Source organism: Rhinatrema bivittatum, chromosome 5 (genome assembly GCF_901001135.1).
Source record: "Rhinatrema bivittatum chromosome 5, aRhiBiv1.1, whole genome shotgun sequence".
NCBI lineage: Eukaryota > Metazoa > Chordata > Amphibia > Gymnophiona > Rhinatrematidae > Rhinatrema > Rhinatrema bivittatum.
The window spans coordinates 33,460,259-33,483,607 of record NC_042619.1 but is presented as its reverse complement, the minus strand read 5'-3'; the positions used below and the strand labels follow the sequence as shown (position 1 = coordinate 33,483,607).

The 23,349-nt window shown below is 44.2% G+C and overlaps 1 long non-coding RNA gene across 1 annotated transcript in view; it reads right to left on the bottom strand.

Annotated features, from left to right (window-relative positions):
- Nucleotides 1–530: 530 nt before the first annotated feature.
- Nucleotides 531–23,349, bottom strand: part of LOC115091490 — a 33,021-nt gene continuing 10,202 nt past the window's right edge. The window contains exon 3 of the long non-coding RNA XR_003856727.1: nucleotides 531–2,260. This is a non-coding gene — a long non-coding RNA (uncharacterized LOC115091490). The remainder of the gene's footprint in view (nucleotides 2,261–23,349) is intronic.

Genomic DNA, 23,349 nt, shown 5'->3' with positions numbered 1-23,349 from the left:
GGAGCCTGAATTTGAGCATGCAAACCCCAGTTTATAAAGGGGAGCTTGATCAATCCCAAAACAGAAGGAATGGCTAATACCTGGGGAGGATCCAAAAATGCAAAAATCTCATAGCAGATAGAAACAGGGAAAATGTTTGGTAAGTGTTACAGAGCTACCGTTATATCCTACACCACCCAAAAAAGAAAAATGTTGGAGCAGGAGACTGATTCAGATTTCTTCTGTCCCCTCCTTCCATAGGCACAATAACACAATACATAGCACATTTCATGTTTGTGAAAATGCACATGAAATTCTAAGAGTTGGTCATCTGGGGGTGCTCATATCCAAGTGTGACTATATCCGCCCTAGCTTTTCAACTCGAAGCATTTTATATTTACATTTTTTTTATTCATTTTTCAAACAAATACAACTACAGCAGAAATGCAACTACAAAAAGGATCGAGCTCTATGGTTTGTTCTGCCCATAGCTCATATCGTTATTCATATTACAATAACAAACTGAATCAAATCCCTCAGTAACCCTCCCTCCCAGGTAGCACAGTTCTTATCGCCATCTCTCCAGCCCCTTAAATACTGGGCTCAAGGTAAGAAATCTACAACTTAATAATCATTAAGAATTAAGCTCCTGGCTTATACATATGAATTCCAAATCAACAAAAAAAAGTCTTTCCATGTTTATGTATGTCCATTTGTTCCACATACTTTTCACAAAGACACATATGATAGAAATGGTTTTTCTATTGAGTGATCGTTGGTGGGAATTCATTAAGCCAATTGTACAGTATCACTCTCTTTGCTAATACTAGCACTTTGCATATCTGAAGTCTGGAAAGCTTTTGGCTCCCTCGCCAGTCCAACTAAATTGTGAAAAAGCAAAACATGTGGTTGGTACGGCAATTCTATATTGGTAATCTTCTGAACATAGCTTATCACTCGCCTCCAAAATGAACTAATAGATTAGACCCAAAACTGATGTTCTAAATTTCCAGGTGCCACCTTGCATTTAACATATGTTTCAGAAGAGGTCAACCTCATTTTATAAGCTGTCTAGGAATGTAATAATGCTTTATAAATTTATATTGCATTTCCCGCAGGTCACTACTATGTGTGAGAGTGCAAATTCATTTAAAGCAATTCAAATATTGCTTCGCTGTCATGTCTAACTCAATCTCATTGCTCCAGTTCTGCCTAAGTTGCCCACAGTCCATAACCAGTCATCTATTCATCAAAAAACAATAAATGGGCATTTTATTCTCACACAGGAATAACTAGATAATAACATTATCACAAGCTAGCTCTTCTAGATGAAGAACAATATGAAAACACCTACTTAATCTCCTCAAAATATTTAACCGAAGATAGCTGTCCAGGGCTGGAGAACCAGAAAGAGAATGGTAAAAACCAATCTCCACCTCTGGGGAACCAGCCCCAGTCTGGGCACACTTGGGCCCCTTCTACAGAAAACTGCAGGGAACAGCGGGTACAACTTTGTCCCTTCCACCAAAGGAGTAGGGAACAGTGATCATAGCCATACGCCAAAGGACCCACACACAAAGGAGCATTACTGGAAAGGAGGTCACTTTCCAAGCAGCAGAGTCACCTATGTTAGCCTCAGCAGAGAACAATAGAAAAAATATGAACCCCCCCCTCAAAACCACTTGTGCATTCCCAGGAGGAGAATGCCATACATCTTGTTGGGTAAGCCCTTGGAGCTTCCTGAGTGAGGAAACTTGGCCATAACTCCTTAAAGTACTTCAAGAAAATTCACACTCAGACCAATATAAAGAAAACATGAGAGGGAAAAGATAAATCACCTGAAATGGAATCAATGTTAGTCATCAACTGCCAAAAGAAATATACGGAACACCAGCTATTTATGAGGGGTTTTTTTAAAAGATGTTTTAGTATTTTCTAAAAGATTTTCATCTTTTATAATAAATGCCTGACACAATATCCCCAAATGGATGGCATCAATAATTTAGCATCCCCAACAGCATTTATAAACTCTCAATAATTAGAGAAACAGCACCCCAATATTCCAGCACCCCATCTGTGAAAGTTTCACATCTTTGGAGGAAAGCAAGACACAAACACAGTAACCCCCAATTTTCAGTAATCAATAACATTCCCACCCCCATATGGGATTAAAATGAATGCCCCAATCAATTCCAGAATAGCAGCAAATCTTCTTTCTCTCTTTGATGGCATCTTCCTGGCCAGCTGACTGCTAACTGAAGGCTTGACTGAGGTAGCTGGGCTGAAGAAACAAGAGAGAGAGAACATAAGAACATGCCATACTGGGTCAGACCAAGGGTCCATCAAGCCCAGCATCCTGTTTCCAACAGTGGCCAATCCAGGCCATAGGAACCTGGCAAGTACCCAAAAACTAAGTCTATTCCATGTTACCGTTGCTAGTAATGAGCACACCCTCCCCCAGAGAGGCAAAATATATACACTATACAGTCTTCTTCAATAATCACTATCCATCCATTTCAACAGCGCAATCCATTTCAACAGCGCAAACATCAACAGCATTAAACACAGTTCAGACCACCCTTCTAAACAGGAAATGGCTCAGCCTCACTAACTGCCCTTCTTTGTCATCAATTCCTACTGGTAAAGGGTCATAATATCCAGCATCAGGCTTCTTGACTATCATGCCATTTGGAAGCAGACTCTCAATCTGGAAGCAACTCATAGACCCATCCACCCGATGATATATGGGCTGCATGTTTATGTAGGGACCTCCCCCGGTCTCCCACCAGGTCAACATAGATCCCTGCCCTGGTAGGTGACAGCTTGTGGGATATGCCATTTTCTGCAGCACAGGCCCCTGAGGATGTCTGTAATGGTTTAGTCCCTGTCCAGAAGAGGTGGGGGTTGGAGCCTTAGCGTGTGCTGTTAGTTTTGTTTTGGTTTTGATGAGGGAAGAGCTGAGTTTTGTTCCTGAGCTGAACTGGGTTGGGAGTTGTTCAGTTCCAGTGCATTCCTAGTCTGGCCGGGGCTATCCCGTCTTGGGAGTAGAAAGGACTTTAGCAAGAAGATTTTTCGCAATTTTGGTTATGCCCGGGTAAATCCTGTTCCTGCTGTTGTGTCAACTCTGGTAACCGAAGGACAGGAGGGAGAAGACCTGTCTATACCTTTCTAGCCAGTGAAAGGACTACAGTGACTCCTCACCCGCTGGTGAAGTTAGGGATTTTTAAAGAGTTGTGTTTTTGGCGAGGAGGATTTTCTTGTACCACCCCCTCCTCACTGGGAGGCTGAGCTGAGAAAAACCTTGCTGGCATCCAGGAAAGCACCTTTCCCCCTAAGAGGTCGAAATGCAGGAGGAGGTTGGAGCAGAAGATTCAAGTTTAATTGGAGAACCATGGGGAACGCAGGACAGAAGCTGGGAACGTCCGGGACTCTGTTGGACTGCAGGTACAATATTTTTCGGGATTTATGGGAGCCCCTCAATAGGATTCCCTTCCTAGCTGGGACCCCTGCCCTGCAGACAAGAAGGGGGGTGAGCTCCTTCCAGAGAGTAGTGAATAGGAGAGCTGCACGGAGGAAAGAAGAGAGTTTCCCTATGTATGTCCCAGACTGACCACAGATGTGAAGCAAAACAAGTAGCACATTGATTGGAGATTATTTAATTCTGCTAAATCAAAGTAAAATTTCTTTTTGAACATCCACAACCACCCTGTTCCTGCAGCATTAACACTATTAGAGAGGCCAGCGGCTCACCTCAGGAAGGATTCATTTCACTGCCTGGGCCTAAAAGCTTAAACCATTCCTCCATAGAAAGATCCACTGCTTGGGACCTGGCAAAGAATAGGGGAAGTGGCAGAAGAAGACAGCCCCAACAGAAATTCCTTTGTGTGCCCTTTGGATACCAACTTGCGACGCAATAAATCTTTCACTTAAATGTTAAATCTTAATGTGAAAAATCTTGGATTCAAATGAATGTGAAAAAATGAAGGAAAAGACCTCAGACTTCTGACATATCTTGTTCAACGAACTAAGAATGTCACTGTGTTTGCAATCATTGGTCAGAAAAGCCTCCATCCATCCATGAATCTTTAATCACCTTAAACCATAATTTTTAAGTATTTTTTCTTTATATAAAAAAAAGAGAACTTATCTTAGCATAGTATTTCTCTTCAATCAAAGTTTCAGACTAATAAACCGCTAACGTTGGCCAATCTTTTCACAGACTAGGCTGTCTCAGGGTGGAAGTCTAAAAATAAACAGTCCAAAAATGCTACTACATGTAGAATATAGAACCATGCTAATTTTTAAGTTCTCATTCTCTTACATTTCTTTCTAATCCAAAATGCTTATAATCGGAGCGGCACTCATTCTCTACTCAAAATCAATGTCAAAAAACGCCTGCGCATGCACCCTATATTTAAAGTCATAAGGCTTACTGAGAAAATTACTAACTGATTAAATAAAAGGATTTAATAAAAAGAATTCCATTCAATCATTGAACTAAGTCAATAAGGCTCCATAGTTTTTAAATGAAAGATCCATCATTGCTCAAGTTGATGTAGCTGTTTTTCCCAGTCTCCTACTCTGATGTTATTATTCACTCAATCAATAGCAAAACATTTTGAACTATTGAAATTATGGTTCAAATCTTGACAATAGGCACTTCTTTTTTATTTGTTTTTAGACAACTCTTATGTTCACTCATACCTATTCTCAATACCCTAATTGTTTTGCCTATATACAAAAAATGGCACGGGCACTGAATTGCATAAATGATTTAATTGGAATCACAGGTAGTGAAATGTTTCAAACCATACACCCAATTGTCAAATGGATTGCAAAATTCTTTTAAATTCAAAGTGTTGCAACAATTAATACATTTGCCACATTTATAATGTCTTCTTAAAGTCAGACATCTATTGTTTTGATTGCTTCTTCTTCTTTTGCTAGTAAAGTTGGACATTATTATTTGAGATCCCTTGATTGCATATAAGAAGTTCTAATCTTGTGATTTTTGAAACAATCATGAACATCCACCACCACCCTGTTCCTGCAGCATTAACACTATTAGAGAGGCCAGCGGCTCACCTCAGGAAGGTGTCCATTTCACTGCCTGGGCCTAAAACGTTAAAGCATTCCTCCATAGAAAGATCCACTGCTTGGGACCTGGCAAAATAGGGGAAGTGGCAGAAGAAGACAGCCCCAATAGAAATTCTTTTGTGTGCCCTTTGGATCCCATACAATCCATGGAAAAATGGTTACATTGACAGACGTCTCTTACTCATTTCATCTCCTTTACTCGTCTGGCCATGTCAGTGCTGTTCTGTAGGTGACTACGGACAAAATTATAATCAGTTTTGTCTTTTTTCACACACCTCTCTGCGTACTCCCAGATCAATTTCTCCTGATGTCATTCAAAATAGTTTATGATATAAACCGGAACATAGGGATATCTCAGTACAAACAATGATCTGTTTTTTTTCCATATGAACAACTCCGTTTGTGAGGCCCACTTGAGGTTTTGCCTTCTCTCGGTAGTGCTAATAACTATCTAGGACTGGTCTTGTACCTCACATCATACGGGATGGTTTAGCACCTCCAAATCAACCAGCCTTTGGGGTACTATACTTCAGGCAGCCACTTCACATGGTGACATCGGCAAATCTTCATCCTGCCCACTACTTGAGGAAACAGGGGACAACACACTGCTAGATGAGCCTCTGGGTGAAACTCCTGACCTCAAATAGGGAAACAAACTGTCCAATCACAGCTGACAAAACTCCAATATTGTTTCGGGTCCTTTCACCAGCACTTTTTGTGTGGGGTCACAATCGCAAAACAACTCCTCACACTTTCTGTAGACACTGCGACATTCCACGCTCTAGAATTGAAGTTACAGCCCCCTCCTTGGGGATTGGGATTTTGTTGACCCCTCATCAGAACAACATTGGCACTCACTAGGATACTGAGCTGGCCGAATGTATAGGCCTGGTTCGCAGCCTATATTGTCCAGTTTGGCCTCTCAGCGGTTCACTTTCTCCTATCACCGCCCTAGTCATGCCGCTGACATGTGCTGTTCTGGTAGGACTTGCTTCCTTGTTAACAATGGGAAAACTGACCTCTTTCCCAAATGTAGGAGGAGGCCCCTTCTGAATATGTCTCACACTCAAAAGGAAAATCCAGGCCCATTTCAGTGGTCACTGTGATCATGGGTTCAGTAAGCTCCCTCAAGACTTCAGCCTTGTGGGTTTGGCACCAGATCCTGCTACTCTCTGCACTCCCCTCAGTCTCAGCCAGCAATGAAAAGACAAGGCCATTCCCAATCCCTAGTTGGGATATCGCATCCACCACTGTCGACTCAGTCCAAACCAATCCAGCACTGGCATCAGCCTCACAGAACATCAGGGCACAGCATCAACAACTTTGTAATGCTACTGACTGTAGCTTCTGGAAGGTGTGGCACTCCATACATTGGACAGCGCCCATCATTGAACACCCTATCAGAGTTAACTGTAGTCAGCCCCGGAGATAGAATACATGCAGTATGGTGCTAGCATCGGCCCCGCTGGTTAGACTGCTTGCTAGTTCTCTGGTTGATTGGGTCTGATCCTAGTCTGGGCATAATGGCAGGATGACATCTCCCACCCAGGATGCAGATAGGCCAGCCATCTCTCTCCAGTGACTGAATTGTGGGTCAGAAGCATCTCGGAACTCAATGCAGGCCAACTCAGATCCTCTTCAGCCTTACTCCATGGGCAGAGACCATGCACATTGCCCATGGAGTAACACTGAGGAGTGTAGATTCTCGGGTGGATTTTAAAAACCCAGCACGCGTAAATCCCGGGGTTTACACACGTGGCTGGGCCTTACGTGCACGGGGCCAATTTTCAAGTGGGCCCAGTCACGCGCATAAACCGCGGTACGCGAATAAGTGTCGGGACCAGGGAAAGGGGCGGAGAGGAGGCGGGGCAGGAAGTGGCCAGAAGAGTGGCAACTTACTAATGCTCCTGTTGAGGAGCAAAAGGTAAAAAAAAAATTGTGGTGTTAGATAGGATAGAGATAGGGGTAGAGAAGAGAGGGGAATGGGAAGGGAGGTTATATAGGGGGTAGGGAAGTACCCTCCCAGTCCACTCCTTAATTACGTGGCACCCAGATTTTATAAGATGCACGCGCTGGCACGTGCATGTTATAAAACTGGTGCATCCATGTGTGCTTGCCAAGAAGCGCGCGCACATAGACGCGCATGTGTAGGTTTAAAAATCTACCACTCTCTGCACAAACATCTCGTCTTTGTGGTTTTGACCCACAATCGCCATCTGGATCTTTCCATGGCGATAACTGCGCCATTTTGTTAAGTTTTAATGGTCTTAGGCCAAAAATACTAAGTCTATATAAATGCTGAAAAATAGAAAATTCATTGTCATCCTCCACCATGTTCACCCTGTCGGGTCCCTGATGGGGTACCATCTGTAATCCCCTTTTGGTTTTAAAGTCCTTAATCTGAAGGTTACAGCAATGCCAAAGGCTTTTCCCACCTTCTTGGACCTCTAATCTTTCGCTCATGCGTGCAAGACTTCCCAACCTGGACACAAGGGTTCCAGGGAGGAAGATTTATGCCTCCAGGGCCCACGGTGTTGCATGTCGTGTCTCACACTGTCTCTGACTTCTCACCCTCAATGTCCACAAGTTTGTCTTCTTCCAAACAGTTCTCAATTGGGAGGTAACAAAACCATGCAGTAATATGGGAGTGGTGTTCAAAAGAAAAAGGTTTACTGCAACTTAAAATGCAATATCCATGCAAGAATGGCAAAAATCATCATCATCATGAACAGAAGAATAAATGAATCCTAGTTTACTGTCTCCTTATCCATCTCCCAAATTGAATCAGTGTCCTTCCTCCAGTGGTTCTAAAGGCTTCAAAAGATGGGGTAGGGAGGTGAAGGGCAAAACAATTTCTCCCCTAAAAATAAAAATTAAAAAAAAAAGTCAACAATAACTTCTCTTCAGTCCAATAACTTTCTTTCTGAGCACTGAAAGCCTATTTGACTGATAGAGAGGCAGGCAGTCTCAATCTTGCTCCGTCCAGGAAGGAGGGCCTTCCTCCAAGGTTGGTCAAATCACAAAATAACAGCCCCAAAACTATGTAAGGCAAAAATTCTCTCCACAAAGGAAAAACCCTTCCTGATCCATGAAGGCACAAAAAACAGGATTTCTCCTTGTTATCCCTTCTTGTAGGCCATGGGGCCTCCTGGTATTACCAGCAGCAAAACTACAATACTTCTAAAATTCAAGACTACAGCCAAACACAATTTGAGCATGCTTGACCCAGTTTATAAAAGGGAGTATGAGCAATCCCAAAACAGAGGAAATGGTCAACACCTGGGATCTAAAAATGCCCCAGCAGATGGAAACAGGGAAAATGTTTGGTAAGTGTGTAACGCCACCATTACATGTAGCTATAGAACGTCTTTCTACAGCAGAGGTTAGAACCCTCACAAACATTTTCCCTAGTGGTCATCTTGGGATTTTTGCTGTGGGCTTTTTGCATATCTTGTGCCTTCCAGCTTTTGGGCTATTTTTAGGATGGGTCTCAGGGGTATTTATTGCCTATGAGCATATACAGAGTCAGAAAGTTAGGAGACATTGAAAGGGTTGGTGGCACAGGATTGGTGAGAAAAGAGTTAATGGTACAGTGAAGAGATCAATCCAGGATCTCACAGTGTAAAAGAATGTGTGAGGAGATTTCTGTGTAGGTTCTCAAGGCCTAGTCATTTGAGAAGGTTATTTTGGATTTAAAGGTTTTGAGAAGATTGGAGAAGTGATTTTTGATATTTTGGATCAGTTCATCACTGAGAAGGAACACCCCTGGAAGGAAAGGCTGGATCCCCGATTTTGCATCTTGTGCTCATTTAACAGCAAGGTGGAAGACAAATTGGGTTTTGGAGCATTTTGAGAAGTTTTTTTGGGAGAATCCATCAATTTTTGAAGCTGGGGGAAGTTTTTTTCTTACACCCCTGGAATATTTTGGAATTGGAGCCAGGACACAATAGAGAGAAGGCAGGTCATCAAAAGAGGCACCAGGGGCAAAGGTATGTGTGTATTTTTATTTGTATTTTTCTCATCTTATTTATGATTTTTGGAATCCTTACATGGATACTACATTTTAAATTAAAGTAAACCTTTTTATGATTTGAACACCACTTTTGGACTCTGAGCCTTCATTCAAGTGTGTCCTCTTGGATCAACTAACCCTCTACTGTGAGTATTGAGCAAAGAGTGAGAATGACTGTGCATCCTGGTTACCCCATCACAGCACCTAGAGTACCTGAAGTTCAGACCTCCGCTGGAGAACCTCAGCCCCCAGTGAAAGAGCGTCATAGAGGTCCGGGAGACTAAAGACAGCCCTGGGATTTTCCTGTAGCCCCTGCATCAGGGATCCTCTGCCAGTAGGGTTGACAACTGGCTCCAGATTTTCAGGACAGGTTGATCAAGTTCTGGTTTTACCCCACTGCATGCTGAGACTTATTCTGATTTTCCTATTGTATTCCCTAAGAAAATCAAGACAGTAAGTACTTGCATGCAAGAGAGTAAAACCAGGACTGGATCAATCGGTTCTAAAAAATCTGGAGCCAACTGGCAACTCTGTCTTCCAGAGAGGGGGTTTCATTTTATTTAAACATGATTGCAAAGTACTCAACACATGCATGTGATCATGTGCTCAGGCTAGCATCCTTCATCACACATTTAAGCCAAATGACGACATGTCCGCACAGGAGAATTTTCTTGAACTTTATACGGTGAATTCTGGCTGCAGCATGACAATAACACAAGCTGGAAAATGTAAATACAATGCAAAAGGCCAACAATAACTGGTCTTTTCTCTTGGGGTGACCAGCGCCGTCAATCTTAGTAATTCAGCTCATACATATATTGCCTCAACTTTATGCCAGCTTCAATGCAACTGGCCATAGAAGCCAGGTTTGCTAAGTTTTCTCTAGGAGCACTTCCATCAAAGCTTAGCTCTTAACTTAGTCACTTGCTATAACCTGTAAAGACTTGCAAAGGCTCTGGCCCCCCATCCCATCGAGGTATGGAGACATGAATGGAACATAAGAACATAAGAAATTGCCATGCTGGGACAGACCAAGGGTCCATCAAGCCCAGCATCCTGTTTCCAACAGAGGCCAAAAATCAGGCCACAAGAACCTGGCAATTACCCAAACACTAAGAAGAACCCATGCTACTGATGCAATTAATAGCAGTGGCTATTCCCTAAGTATAATTGATTAATAGCCATTAATGGACTTCTCCTCCAAGAACTTATCCAAACCTTTTTTGAACCCAGCTACACTAACTGCACTAACTACCTTCTCTGGCAACAAATTCCAGAGCTTTATTGTGCGTTGAGTGAAAAAGATTTTCTCTGATTAGTCTTAAATGTGCTACTTGCTAACTTCATGGAATGCCCCCTAGTCCTTCTATTATTCGAAAGTGTAAATAACCGAGTCACATCTACTTGTTCAAGACCTCTCATGATCTTAAAGACCTCTATCATATCCCCCCTCTATCATATCCCCCCTCTAGCATGTAGGTGGGGAAATTTTATAAGGCACGTGTGCAAATACAATTGGCCATTTTCCCAGTTCATTCCCATTTTGCCTGCTAAGGGATAGGACTTTCTAACCCACCTAGTTAAATAGCTTCCCTTTTACCCTGTTATCCTCTAACATCGTGTAACTACAGCATGGGTTATTTTTCCCTATGTGCAACACCTTGCACTTGTCCACATTAAATTTCATCTGCCATTTGGATGCATGGCACAGTTCAGTTCTCATCAATCTGGTGTAGTGCTGCCCTCGGGTAATACAGGGACCCTGCTGTCAAGGGAGGGAGGTGTGCCCCTGTGGGTAGGGGAGTACAGAGTGGGATTGTGGGGTTCTGAATAGCACTGGGAGAAATGAGTCCTGTGCCCAGATCCCCCTCCCCTTTCACCCCCAAAGAGTCCCCTTTCCTACATTTCACCCAATTCGACATAATAGAGAACTTCAGGCAAATACCACACTGGCAAATTGTTTTAAAACTTGTACAGACTAGGGATGTGAATCGTTTTTTGACAATTTAAAATATCGTCCGATATATTTTAAATCGTCAAAAATCGTTAGAAGCGCGATACAATAGGAATTCCCCCGATTTATCGTCAAAAATCGTAAATCGGGGGAAGGGGGAGGGGAAGGGGGAGGGCGGAAAAACCGGCACACTAAAACAACCCTAAAACCCACCCCGACCCTTTAAAATAAATCCCCCACCCTCCCGAACCCCCCCAAAATGCCTTAAATTACCTGGGGTCCAGAGCGGGGGTCCCGGTGTGATCTTTTACTCTCGGGCCTGCGGTGCGTTATAGAAATGGCGCCGGCGCTACCTTTGCCCTGTCAGTCGAATCGTGTTGCCGTACGGCCGGCGCCATTTTGCACAAAATGGCGCCGGCCGTACGGCAAAACGATTCGAGTGCAGGAGGTGGCTCCCGGACCCCCGCTGGACTTTTGGCAAGTCTTGTGGGGGTCAGGAGGCCCCCCCAAGCTGGCCAAAAGTCCCTGGGGGTCCAGCGGGGGTCCGGGAGCGATCTCCTACGCTCCTGACGTCGGGGGACAAAAAACAAAATGGCGCCGGCGCTACCTTTGACCTGTGACAGGGCAAAGGTAGCACCGGTGCCATTTCTACAATGCACCGCAGGCCCGAGAGTAAAAGATCACACCGGGACCCCCACTCTGGACCCCAGGTAATTTAAGGCATTTTGGGGGGGTTTGAGAGGGTGGGGGATTTATTTTAAAGGGTCGGGGTGGGTTTTAGGGATGTTTTAGTGTGCCGGTTTTCCCACTCTCCCCCTTCCCCTCCCCCCCACTGGACCCCAGGTAATTTAAGGCATTTTGGGGGGGTTCGGGAGGGTGGGGGATTTATTTTAAAGGGTCGGGGTGGGTTTTAGGGATGTTTTATTTTGCCGGTTTTCCCGCCCTCCCCCGATTTACGATTTACACGATATTTACAAAAACAAAACCGCGACGATCTGATTCCCTCCCCCCCCAGCCGAAATCGATCGTTAAGACGATCGATCACACGATTCACATCTCTAGTACAGACAAAACAAACAAGGAAAACTAGCACTTGAGTAGGGGAGAAACAAGGATGGCAATAGCAACAGGTAGTAGGGATGTGAATCGTGTGATCGATCGTCTTAACAATCGATTTTGGCTAGGGGGGGGGAGGGAAATCTGATCGTCATGGTTTTTTTTGTTAAAAAATCGTAAATCGGGGGATGGCGGGAAAACCGGCACACCAAAACAACCCTAAAACCCACCCCGACCCTTTAAAACAAATCCCCCACCCTCCCGAACCCCCCAAAATGTTTTAAATTACCTGGGGTCCAGTGGGGGGGTCCCGGCGCGATCTCCTGCTCTCGGGCCACGGCTGTGTTAGAAATGGCGCCGGTGGCCCTTTGCCCTTACCATATGACAGGGCAAAGGTAGCACCGGCGCCATTTTGGTTCCTGTCACCCAACGTCACGAGTGCAGGAGATCGCTCCTGGACCCCCGCTGGACCCCCAGGGACTTTTGGCCAGCTTGGGGGGGCCTCCTGACCCCCACAAGACTTGCCAAAAGTCCAGCGGGGGTATAGTGAGGGCAAAAGTAGCGCCGGCGCCATTTTGAATATTGGCAATACGGCCCGAGTGCAGGAGGTCGCTCCCGGACCCCCGCTGGACTTTTGGCAAGTCTTGTGGGGGTCAGGAGGCCCCCCCAAGCTGGCCAAAAGTCCCTGGGGGTCCAGCGGGGGTCCGGGAGCGATCTCCTGCACTCGTGACGTCGGGTGACAGGAACCAAAATGGTGCCGGCGCTACCTTTGCCCTGTCATATGGTAAGGGCAAAGGATTGTCCTGCGTATCTGATGCATTTTTCAGCCATGGCTAAACCCATGCTGTAAAAACAGATCCAGTCCATAGGGATAACCCAATAAGCAAAGCTAAGCAAGCCCATGAGAGATAGAAAGTGTTTGAGCATTTCCTTTTTTGCACATGCCATAGTGGCTAAAGATCATTATAGTCTGCAACCTTCCCAGGCGGGAGCCTAGAAACTCTTGCCTGTACATCTAACTCTATGTCCAGGAATACGATGGAAGATGAAGGTGCCTCAGTTTTGCATTAGGCTAAAGTGACACCAAAATTTGTAGTGGTTTTCTGGAAGGCAGCCAGCAAGTAACTGCAATTCAAGGGGTTCCCCAAATGAACAGTCATTCAGGTAAGCGTATTATATGCAGACACCCTGTGATCTTCTCCACAACACAGTGGAGAAATGCGCTGAATTTTTCAAAGCATGCACAAGATATGGAATAAATTCCTTCATACTGAAAAAATATCAATCTCTCCAATAAGGCTACCAGATCCTCACCGTATAATGATACATTAATAAACAACATTGATGAGGAATTTCAAAATCTTTAAAGATATCACAATTTTTCTTTTTATAATACGGGAATTAGTATCAGATTTTAATGTGCTCACATGTATACACGTAATTCAACTTATCACAACTTCTTGTTGTGACTTCACCAACACCTCCATGTTCTTCTTGCCGTGACTTAACCGACATCACAATGTTCCAACACTCAATCGAAAAACCTTTTCTTTAATTCTTTTTCTGGTTTTCCTTTAATACTACCCTCTGCGTTGCTGATGTTAAATAACTCCCAACATTGCAATGTTTCGGCGGCTATTATCGCCTACTTCAGGGGATTCAACCTATCAAAAAAGAACACATTAACCTTCTTCTTACTAAATCTCATTAAGAATAATAATGTTTACTTCCAAAACTGACCATTTCAACACTGGGACTTACTCATTTTTTCGGCTGTACCCGGCTCAGCCCTGCAGCACACCTTCAACAAATGGCGCTTCTCGCTCAGACTTCATACAACGGAAATGTCTCTATTTAAACAAACCACTTACTCTGACTCTGCACCAATCAGCTTCTCCATTACATATATACCGACCAATCAACTTCCTTATTGAGGCCTTCAGGGTGTACCATCCGTAATTTAAAGATCCACCTTTGCTCTTTTTGTAGCAGCCTGAGGTTTAAGTTGCCTCCTCGCTCATCTTTTTTGAGGACCTCTAATACTGTACATTTCAAATTTTCAAACACATGGCCCTTCTCCACTTGTACAAGTGGAGCCTCCATTTTCACACATTTTAGAGCACTTATAAGTTTGATTAAATGAGTCTTTAATTTCCTCGTGGTGTTTTCCGACATATAGTAACTCGTACAGGCACCAGATCACATAGACGAGAGTGTCAGTGACACAAGAAGTTCTTATTATGGGAGCATAGTATTTCAGCTTGGCTACTAGTATACTGATGTTTGAATGAGCATTGGCACACATCGAACAGGAATTACATGGGTAATGACCCACCATCTCATTTATCTTAAGCTGTGGGGGCTTAAAAAAAGGAATGCACTATCTTATTCTTAATATTATTGCCTTTCTAAAAGCCATTAATGGTTGATCTCTGAAAACAGGATATAATTGCAAGATGTGCCAATGTTTCTTAATGCTTGTCACCACATCTTGTATGCCTGCAGAATATGGTAAAACACAAGTTAACCGGTCGGTCTTAACTTTTTTCTGCGGAATTAGTAACAATTCCCTATTATTCCACCATGTCCGCTTAAAAGCTCGGCGCACCACTTTAGCCGGGTAATCCCTTTGAAGAAACCTCTGGCTCATTTCCTTTGACCATGCTTTAAATTCTTCTGTGGTTGAGCAGAGCCTTCTCAACCTGAGAAACTGTCCGAATGATATACTGATATAGTGTATCAAGATATAGAATAGCCATTGGAATGCATTTATCAAAGTTGTAGGAACCCTTGAAAGCAAAATGCAAGAAATGAAGCGTCAGGGTGCACCGGAAACAGGTGAAAGGAAGATCTGATATATGCCTGCGCGAGTTGCACTTTGTCCAAATACTGGAGAATGGCTATTGCTTGATTCAAGGACTGAGCAGAGATGGAAATTCACTGAATTGTCCTCTGGATAGAACAGCTTGTGAATGAGGCAGTATTTTTCTGGTTCCTTTTCAGGGACAACACCTAATGGGAAAACTACATAGCCAGGGAATGGCAAAGTCTGGAATGGTCCAGCCACCCTGCCCAGCTGAATTTCCTGCTCTGTCTCTTTGCTTGCCATATGGTCGTATTTCTGAAGGGATAGTAAACTTTCAGACCGATACAGTACAGTGCGCTCCAGTGAAGTGCACTGTTAACCGGCATTTGATCGCGCGTTTGACGCGATAGCTTACCCCTTAATCAGTAAGGGGTAATAGCGCGTCAAAAACGTGCATCCAACCCCCCCCCCCCCCCCGAGACTAATAGCGCCCGCAACATGCAAATGCAAGTTGATGGCCCTATTAGTCATTCCCGCGCGATACAGTAAGTAAAATGTGCAGCCAAGCCGCACATTTTACTTTAAGAAATTAGCGCCTACCCAAATGTAGGCGTTAATTTCTGCCGGCGCTGGGGAAGTGCACAGAAATGCAGTTAAAACTGCTTTTCTGTGCACCCTCCGACTTAATATCATAGCGATATTAAGTTGGAGGTCCCAAAAATTTAAAAAAGTAAAAAATAAAAAAAATTTAAAAGTAGCCCGCGGCTTGAAAACCGGACGCTCAATTTTGCCGGCGTTCGGTTTCTGAACCTGTGGCTATCAGCGGGCTCGAGAACCGATGCCGGCAAAATTGAGCATCAGCTGTCAAACCCGCTGACAGCCGCCGCTCCTGTCCAAAAAGAGGCGCTAGGGACGCACTAGTGTCCCTAGTGCCTCTTTTTACCACGGGCCCTAATTTAAATATTTTGGTTTACTGAATCACACGCACAGGACACTGGCCTGTGTGCGCACCGGGAGAACGGGCACTCGCCCGCTCTCCCGCGAACTTTACTGTATCGGCCTGTATGTGCTGCAATCTTCAGCATGCTATCACATTTGGAGCGTGGTTTGGAGAAAGCAGATGAAAACCAAGATGAAATATCCATGGTATGGGTTCTGTTGAGGACTCTTTCTAGCCTCAGCATCAAGGCATTAAGCCTGACCAGGAAAAGGGCCAGAGCTGATTAAATAAGGGGCTTGTTTGATTTGCCCTCAACCATCACACTCATTAAAATATAGAAGGCAGTCATGCTCCCTGCTCCTATCAGCCCTGGGGTTCTAGAAATCAAATCCAGCTCTCCCACAGATCTATTGATAGTGGTCCATCCATAACAAAATGACTAAGCGCTTGATTCATTTAAATCCTTTCCCATTGATACTGGAATGGTAATTTTCAGATGTGCGAGCGCACATATACATGTGTGTTGGCACGCATCCAAATACGTGGTAATTTTATAACATGCGTGCACATATGCATACATGTTATAAAACAGCCTAGGCATGCATGAACGTACATCTAATTTTAAGCTTCTGTGCACATCCAGCAGCATAAAAGTTGGCTTAGGGACACAAAAGTGAGGGTATTTTATAGCAGCCGCACGTCCAGCTGATGACCGGTTTCACCAGTTTGTCCAGTGTTCAGCTAGGTCCTCCAAACCCTCCTGGTTCATTAGCCTGCACTCCCCCCATTTCACATAGACTGCTCAAACATTTCCTAGATGCGAGGAAATTTATTTGAGACTTACACCTCTCCTGCGTAGCAGAAGTAAAGGTACGCAGCACGGGACTTGGACGCACGTCCAGGCACGTAGCTACTTGGTCGAGGATCTCTTGGCCACACCCAAAAATGCTCATTTCCCCATCCACACCCTGCCCTATTTTTGTCTGATGGGAAATATTCATGCTTCAGCACTTGTGCACGCATCTGGGCACCTTATAACACCGGGCAGACATGTGCAAGGGCTAGACACATGCCCATCTCCCAATTTCAGCGCATGTCCAGTTTTAAAATTTCACCTTAAAATGAGAGAAAAGCACTAGAGTCTGAAGTACCAAAATGAGTGCAACTTGGTGAAAAGGCGCACAGTATTTTATTTTTTAAATGCATGAGTTTGTGTTCCGGCATTATATGCAATAGTTCAGTAGGTAAATAATGTGTGTACTTTATCATAAAATGCTTAACGAAATCTCCCTAAGATGTAGTTAAATTTTTGGCAATGTCGCTTTTGCAAAACTGTTATATTTAATTTACCTTTCACAGCCAATAAAGTACTTTGCATAATTATGCACAGCAGTCACACTTTAGAATTGATTTTGTACGAATATTCACCAAAGAGAAGAGTACGTGCACTAAAAAGATCATTTGCGAAAGAAGGTAGAACTGTGTGCATTAAAAGGACAAATAGTCAGTGTTATCCCATTTAATGCATGCTAACAGCAATTTAACCACACAAACTGGCCTTCGCAGTTTAGTGCACGAGCCTTCTAGTGAATTGGCCCCCTACTGGAATAATTACAAATAATAGCCCTGCTCTTATTAGAAATGTGTCCATGTTTTATCTATCCCTATATCCTATAACAGCTGTTTGTTTCTATTATTTTTGCAGACAAGCAACATCTGCATGCTTAGTAGATCCATATAAACAGAGCCTCAGAAATATATGGTAATTTTCAAAGAAGGACCTTAGTTTTTCACAACCAAGACAAACAAATTGCAGGGCCTTGTTTGGGCAGACTAAACCAAACCGTCAATAGCACTAGAAGAAGTGTGCAAGAGGAAAAATCGGATTTATTTCCTGTCATTTCATTTTCTTGTTTGTTTTTCTTTAATATAAATAGCATTTTTAAGTTTCATTTTGTTACTTTTGCATGGAAAATGCAAATTTTTTTAATGCGCATACATGCATAAAAGCAAATTCATGCATGAAAAGTAACGAAACAAAACAAAAGGAATGCCCTTCTCCATTAAAAAGCAAAGCAGATGCGGCAGCAGGTAGCAGCATAACATTATTTTCTATTGGCAAATGTTAATGCAAATCAATAAGTCATCAGCAGGATAATAACATTCAGACTGATTGTCACATCTGCCTAGTACAATGCTAAATTATTTAACCATCCACACATTGGGACGACATGGACTTGAACTAGTAGAATACCTTCAGCTACAAAATCATAAGGCTTCGGGAACACACTCTGCTACTTGTAAATAATGGAGCAAGGAAAAAGGACAAGAAGAGAAAAAGTAAACCAGAAAAGTAAAAGTTTGTCAAGCCAGACAAAAGCAGAAATCAAGCTATGGTTGCAAGAGACAATGAAGGGGAAATCAAGATTTTTTTAAAAGTTTCAGTGTTACGGCTCAGGACTAGAAGGTGGACCCTTGGGCCGGCCATGCGGAGCAGCCGCTCCGAGATGATCTGGAGGCCGGGAGACAGCACACAGTTGCTGGAACGAGATATCTTCACCCGGAAGTAACGGAATCCCTCCAGGAGGAGCCCATAGGGATCCGAACCCCGGGACTGGAGGACGTGGCGAAGACGGAGCGTCTGGACGGTCAAAGGTCGAGGCTGGCAGCAAGCAAGAAGAGTCGGAGCGAGCCAAGGTCAGGAGCCAGGAAGACAGCTGAGGGATCAGGACCAGGAACAACAGGAACTGGAGTACAAAGGCAACAGGAACTGGAACCACGAGGACAGCAGGAACTGGAACAGGACAGGAACAGGCGTTTCCAAGGCAGGAACAGCAACTAGAACTTCCACAAGGGAGAGAACTCGTTGCAAGGCAAGGATAAGAGGGCAGACGCCGGCTTAAATATCCTGCCAGCGTCTGACATCATCAGGAGTGCGGTTCAGCACTTCCGGGTGCTGGACCTTTAAAAGCCTGGTCTTCGCGCGCGCGTTGCCGCTCAGGGGCGGAGCTAACCTCGGACGTCGGCGGCGTCTCCCTCGTGGAGACGCTGCGGCTATGCGGCCTGGAGGGCCGAGACTGTAGCGGTTCCCGGCGCGGCTCCGGAGGCGGTCGGAGAGGTAAGGACCCGGTCGCTAGCTTAGCGACCGGGACTGCAACAGTACTCCCCCGTTTACGCCCCCTCTTCAAAGGGCCAGGCTTGTTGGGGTGATCGAGATGGAACTGTTGTAACAGAGATTTGTCGAGGATGTTGTGGGCTGGTTCCCAGGTGTTGTCTTCATCCCCGCAGCCCTCCCAGGCTAGCAAGTACTCCCATCGTCTGTTACAGAAGCGGATATCGAGCACCTCTCGTACTTGAAACATGGGATCCTCGGCTGTAGGGGTAGAGGAAGCTTCTGGTGGTCGTCGGTGGAATTTAGAGAAGAGTACCGGTTTCAAGAGAGAGACATGAAAGACGTTATGGATGCGTAAAGTGGAGGGTAGCCGCAAGCGATAGGAGACTAACCCAACTCTCTCCGCAACACGGAAGGGACCGCAGTACTTGGGTGTCAATTTCTTGGAAGGGGTTCTTAAGTGAATGTTTTTGGTGCTGAGCTAGACTCGGTCTCCCGGTAGGAATGTGGGTGCCAGTCTGCGATGACGATCAGTGTGTTTCTTTGCAAGCAAGGCAGCCTTGGTGAGCTTTCGTTGTGTAGACGTCCAAAGTGTTTGCAGATGCTGGGCGGTTAACTGGGCTGCCGGTGTGGTTACTGGCACAGGTACTGGTAGTGGTGGCTGAAGCTGCTTTCCATAAACGATTTGAAAAGGGGTACTCCCTGTAGCTGCATGTACCTGATTGTTGTAAGCAAATTCGGCCCAGGGCAGTAGATCCACCCAAATATCCTGTTTGTCATTGATTAATGTCCTCAGGAATGACTTTAGGGAGCGATTCATTCGTTCCATTTGTCCATTGCTTTGTGGATAGAATGCGGTAGAAAAGCTGAGTTGAACATTAAATTTCTTATATAAAGCTCTCCAGTATCGAGCTGTAAATTGTGGCCCTCGGTCAGAGATTATGTCCTGAGGGAGTCCGTGGATTCGGAATATGTGTTGGGTGAACAACAAGGCTAATTCTGGTGCAGAGGGTAGCTTAGTCAGAGGGACAAAGTGGGCCATTTTAGAAAAACGGTCTACTGTGACCCGAACCACCGTTTTACCTTGGGAAGGTGGCAGGTCCACCACAAAGTCCGTGGCTATATGTGTCCAGGGTTCCTTGGGGACAGGTAAGGGTTGTAACAAACCCCGAAGAGGACTAACTAATGGTTTCATCCTGGCACACGTTGGGCAAGAGTTCACATACAGGCCCACATCACGTGACAATTGTCGCAAAACAGTGCATCTTGTTTATTTTCGCATGCTGAACACAAGAAGTGCTGGCTTAGACCAAAGGTCCATCCTGTCTCCAACTGTGGCCGGTCCAGGTCATTAGGAAGTACCCAGCAGAGCAGATCTGGAAGATTAGATCCTGTTCCTTCCTGCTCACTCCCAGGGACAATCAGTCGGGCTTACCCAAGTCTACCTAACATTTGTTCATGGACTTTCCTTCCAGGAGTTTGTCCAAGCCCTCTTTGAAACCCAGCTATGCTGGATGCCTTGTCTGCATCATCCAGCAACAAGTTCCACAACTTAACCCTCATCCTGTCAAATGAAATAATCCTGTAACACCTCCAGGACAGGCTTTTGGATCTAGAAAGCTCACTATTCACAGTAATTGCCTGGCTGGCATTTGGATATACTGTGCCCTAGAGTGCCAAAAAGCCCAGAATCATTTTAGATTAGCCTGGACACCCATGGCTCTATGGGGGTTAGGACACTAAACAAAAGGATAAGGGCTTCCTAAGAGATGGACAACGGGAAAATGCAGCATTGATTGGTGATCCCAGGTGAGGTTCTGTTTAAACAGCAGCATTCATTTCCCTGAAAGTGTTTTCTAAGGAAAGATATCAGCAAGGCTAGCAGAGGGTCAGCCAGGGGCTGCCACTGAGAGTGGGTGATAACATGGATGAAAGGGCTGTGAAAGTCTGATGCTACATTTTTAGCAGAGTAGTAACCGTTAGTAGAAAAGGACTATTTTCTGTTTTCCATAGTTTGTATATGAAGGCTCAGGCTGTTCAGATGCCAGCTAAGCCCTTGTGAACATCCCCCAGTGCCTCCAGAGGGAATAAACTGTATTGGGGTGTGGGAGTGAGTCTACCACGCAGCAGTTCAGAGCAAGTTGTGAGGCAGTGATTTGTCAAATGCCCCTTTAAGATATAACCTTGCTTCTCAGGAATCAAAAAACATACCCTTAAAGTAAATTCTCTATGATATTTGATCTAGCATCCATAATCTCCAGGAAAATATTACATTATGGTCAATTCCAATCTTCAAGGGTAATGAACAGGTCTGTTTTCAGGATAACCAAAATATCAGTGGGGTAGAACAGGTAAATAAAGGATGCTTATTTACCCTTTCAAATAATACTATAAGAAGGGGACACTCCATGAAACTAATCACCAGCAAATTTAAAATGCATCTTATTAAGTACATTTTCGCTCAATGTGCAATCAAGCTGTGAAATCTGTTGCCAGAGGATGTGGTCAAGGCAGCTAGCATAGCAGTGTTTAAAAAAGGTTTGGACAAAATCCTGGAGGAAAAGTCCATAACACATTAATAGCCAGGTAGACCAGAGAAAGCCAAAGCTATCCCTGGGGGTGAGTATCAAGAAATGGATCCCTCTTTGGGACCTGCTGTGTACGTGTGACCTAGCATGGCCACTTTCAGAGATACGATGCTGGGCTTGATGGACCATGGTCTTACCCAGCATGGTGTTTCTTATGTTCTTATGAAAATAGACTGGCTTCTTATTTAAATTAGAACCAATACATATATGCCTTTTGAATGTTAATTGTAGATATCCTAAAGATGAGACCCGACTTGTCTCTCTCAAGGATGTAATCTAGGCAACCCTGAGCTATCAAAACAGAAACCTCTGTTAATGTGAAACCATTACATTGATTGAATGCGATTATTTTGATTAAGCAGTGATTTCCAAGTTGTTTTTAAGCATGTGTATTGTGGCTCAATACAGACATTTTCACATCTCTCAATTAGGTGAATATGTCTAATTATTCAAGAAGCCTGTTAATGGTTTCCAATCCACTTTAATTAGAGACTTTTCAAACTTACACTATTTCAGTAAGCATGCTCAAAGTTGTTTCATGAAGTTTAAAGTCATTATTAATAAGTGGATTTAATTGAAAAAAATCTTCAAAACTCTGGAAAGGAGAAGGAAAGTACAAGATAATATGTCAATAAAACTGGGAAGGAGAAAGGAGCTTAATGGTAAGTAGACTAACCCAAGAGTGTCGGGGTGCATGTGTGAAGATTGAAATGAGGTAGCCCCTTGCTGCCGTTTGCACTTTGTACAGGCATTTCTTTTGAGCCGCAGGCGTAACCTGTTTCATTTAGCTCTCTCCCCAAACACATACACACTATCTGCACAAGCATTCATGCAACTGGATCTTCCTCTGGAGGTCTACTGGCGCCCTTGGTTCTTTCAGACTGAACCACAGACTCAGGCTTCCCAAGATTTTATTCCTCTGAAAACGAAACAAGTAGAAGGAATAACATCAAGGTTGGCCTGAACAGCTCTTCTCCATTCCAGCAGCATGTACATATATTTAAAATCATTTAGAACCCACATCGTCAACAAGATGGAGGAAGAGCCTTTAGGGACCAGCTCAAATTTTAAAATATATTCCTGAAATGTAAGGAAATGTAATTACATTTTAAAAAGTTTGGTGAAACTGTTAACCTATGATAAACACACAAAGAATCTGTGTCTTTGTTACAGTCTTCCCAAATGAACTTTCACCAAAATTACTGAATCAGCTTAATTTGGTTGACACATCTGCAGCATGTTTGATAGCTATATACCATGACCACCTCCTTATGTAATATTTTATGATACTAATTATGGTTAATGCAAGCCGTAAAGCGTTCAGTCTATTGTTAATACAGAAATAGCCATACATTTGCTAGGTAAGAACACATGAGATCCATATTCAAAAGTTATCTGGCTAAATGAATATTTGAGCAACTATTGTATCTGGCTAAAAATTGGCTGGATATAATAGGGGTGTTCCAGGGGCATAATTGGGAAGAACTGAGTTAGCCAGATAAATTATCCAGCTAACTGAACTAGATGTCTAAGTCTGGTACCCGGGGGGGGGGGGGGGGGCGACAGCGGGGCGGCAGCAGCAGGAGAGGCCACAGGGTCACTGGCAGAGTTCAACCCATCAGCGGTTAAAGAAGGCGAGAGAGGCCGATGGCAGGATGAGCTCTGCTGGCAGCCTCTCTCCTTCTTCAGCCACCGGTGGCCTGTGGCTTCTCTCCTTCCTCACCACCGGCGAGTATCCCTGAATGGCTAAATCTCTGCCGTTGTCAGTTTTTATTTCTAATGGAGTCTGGGGCCAGGGGAAGCAG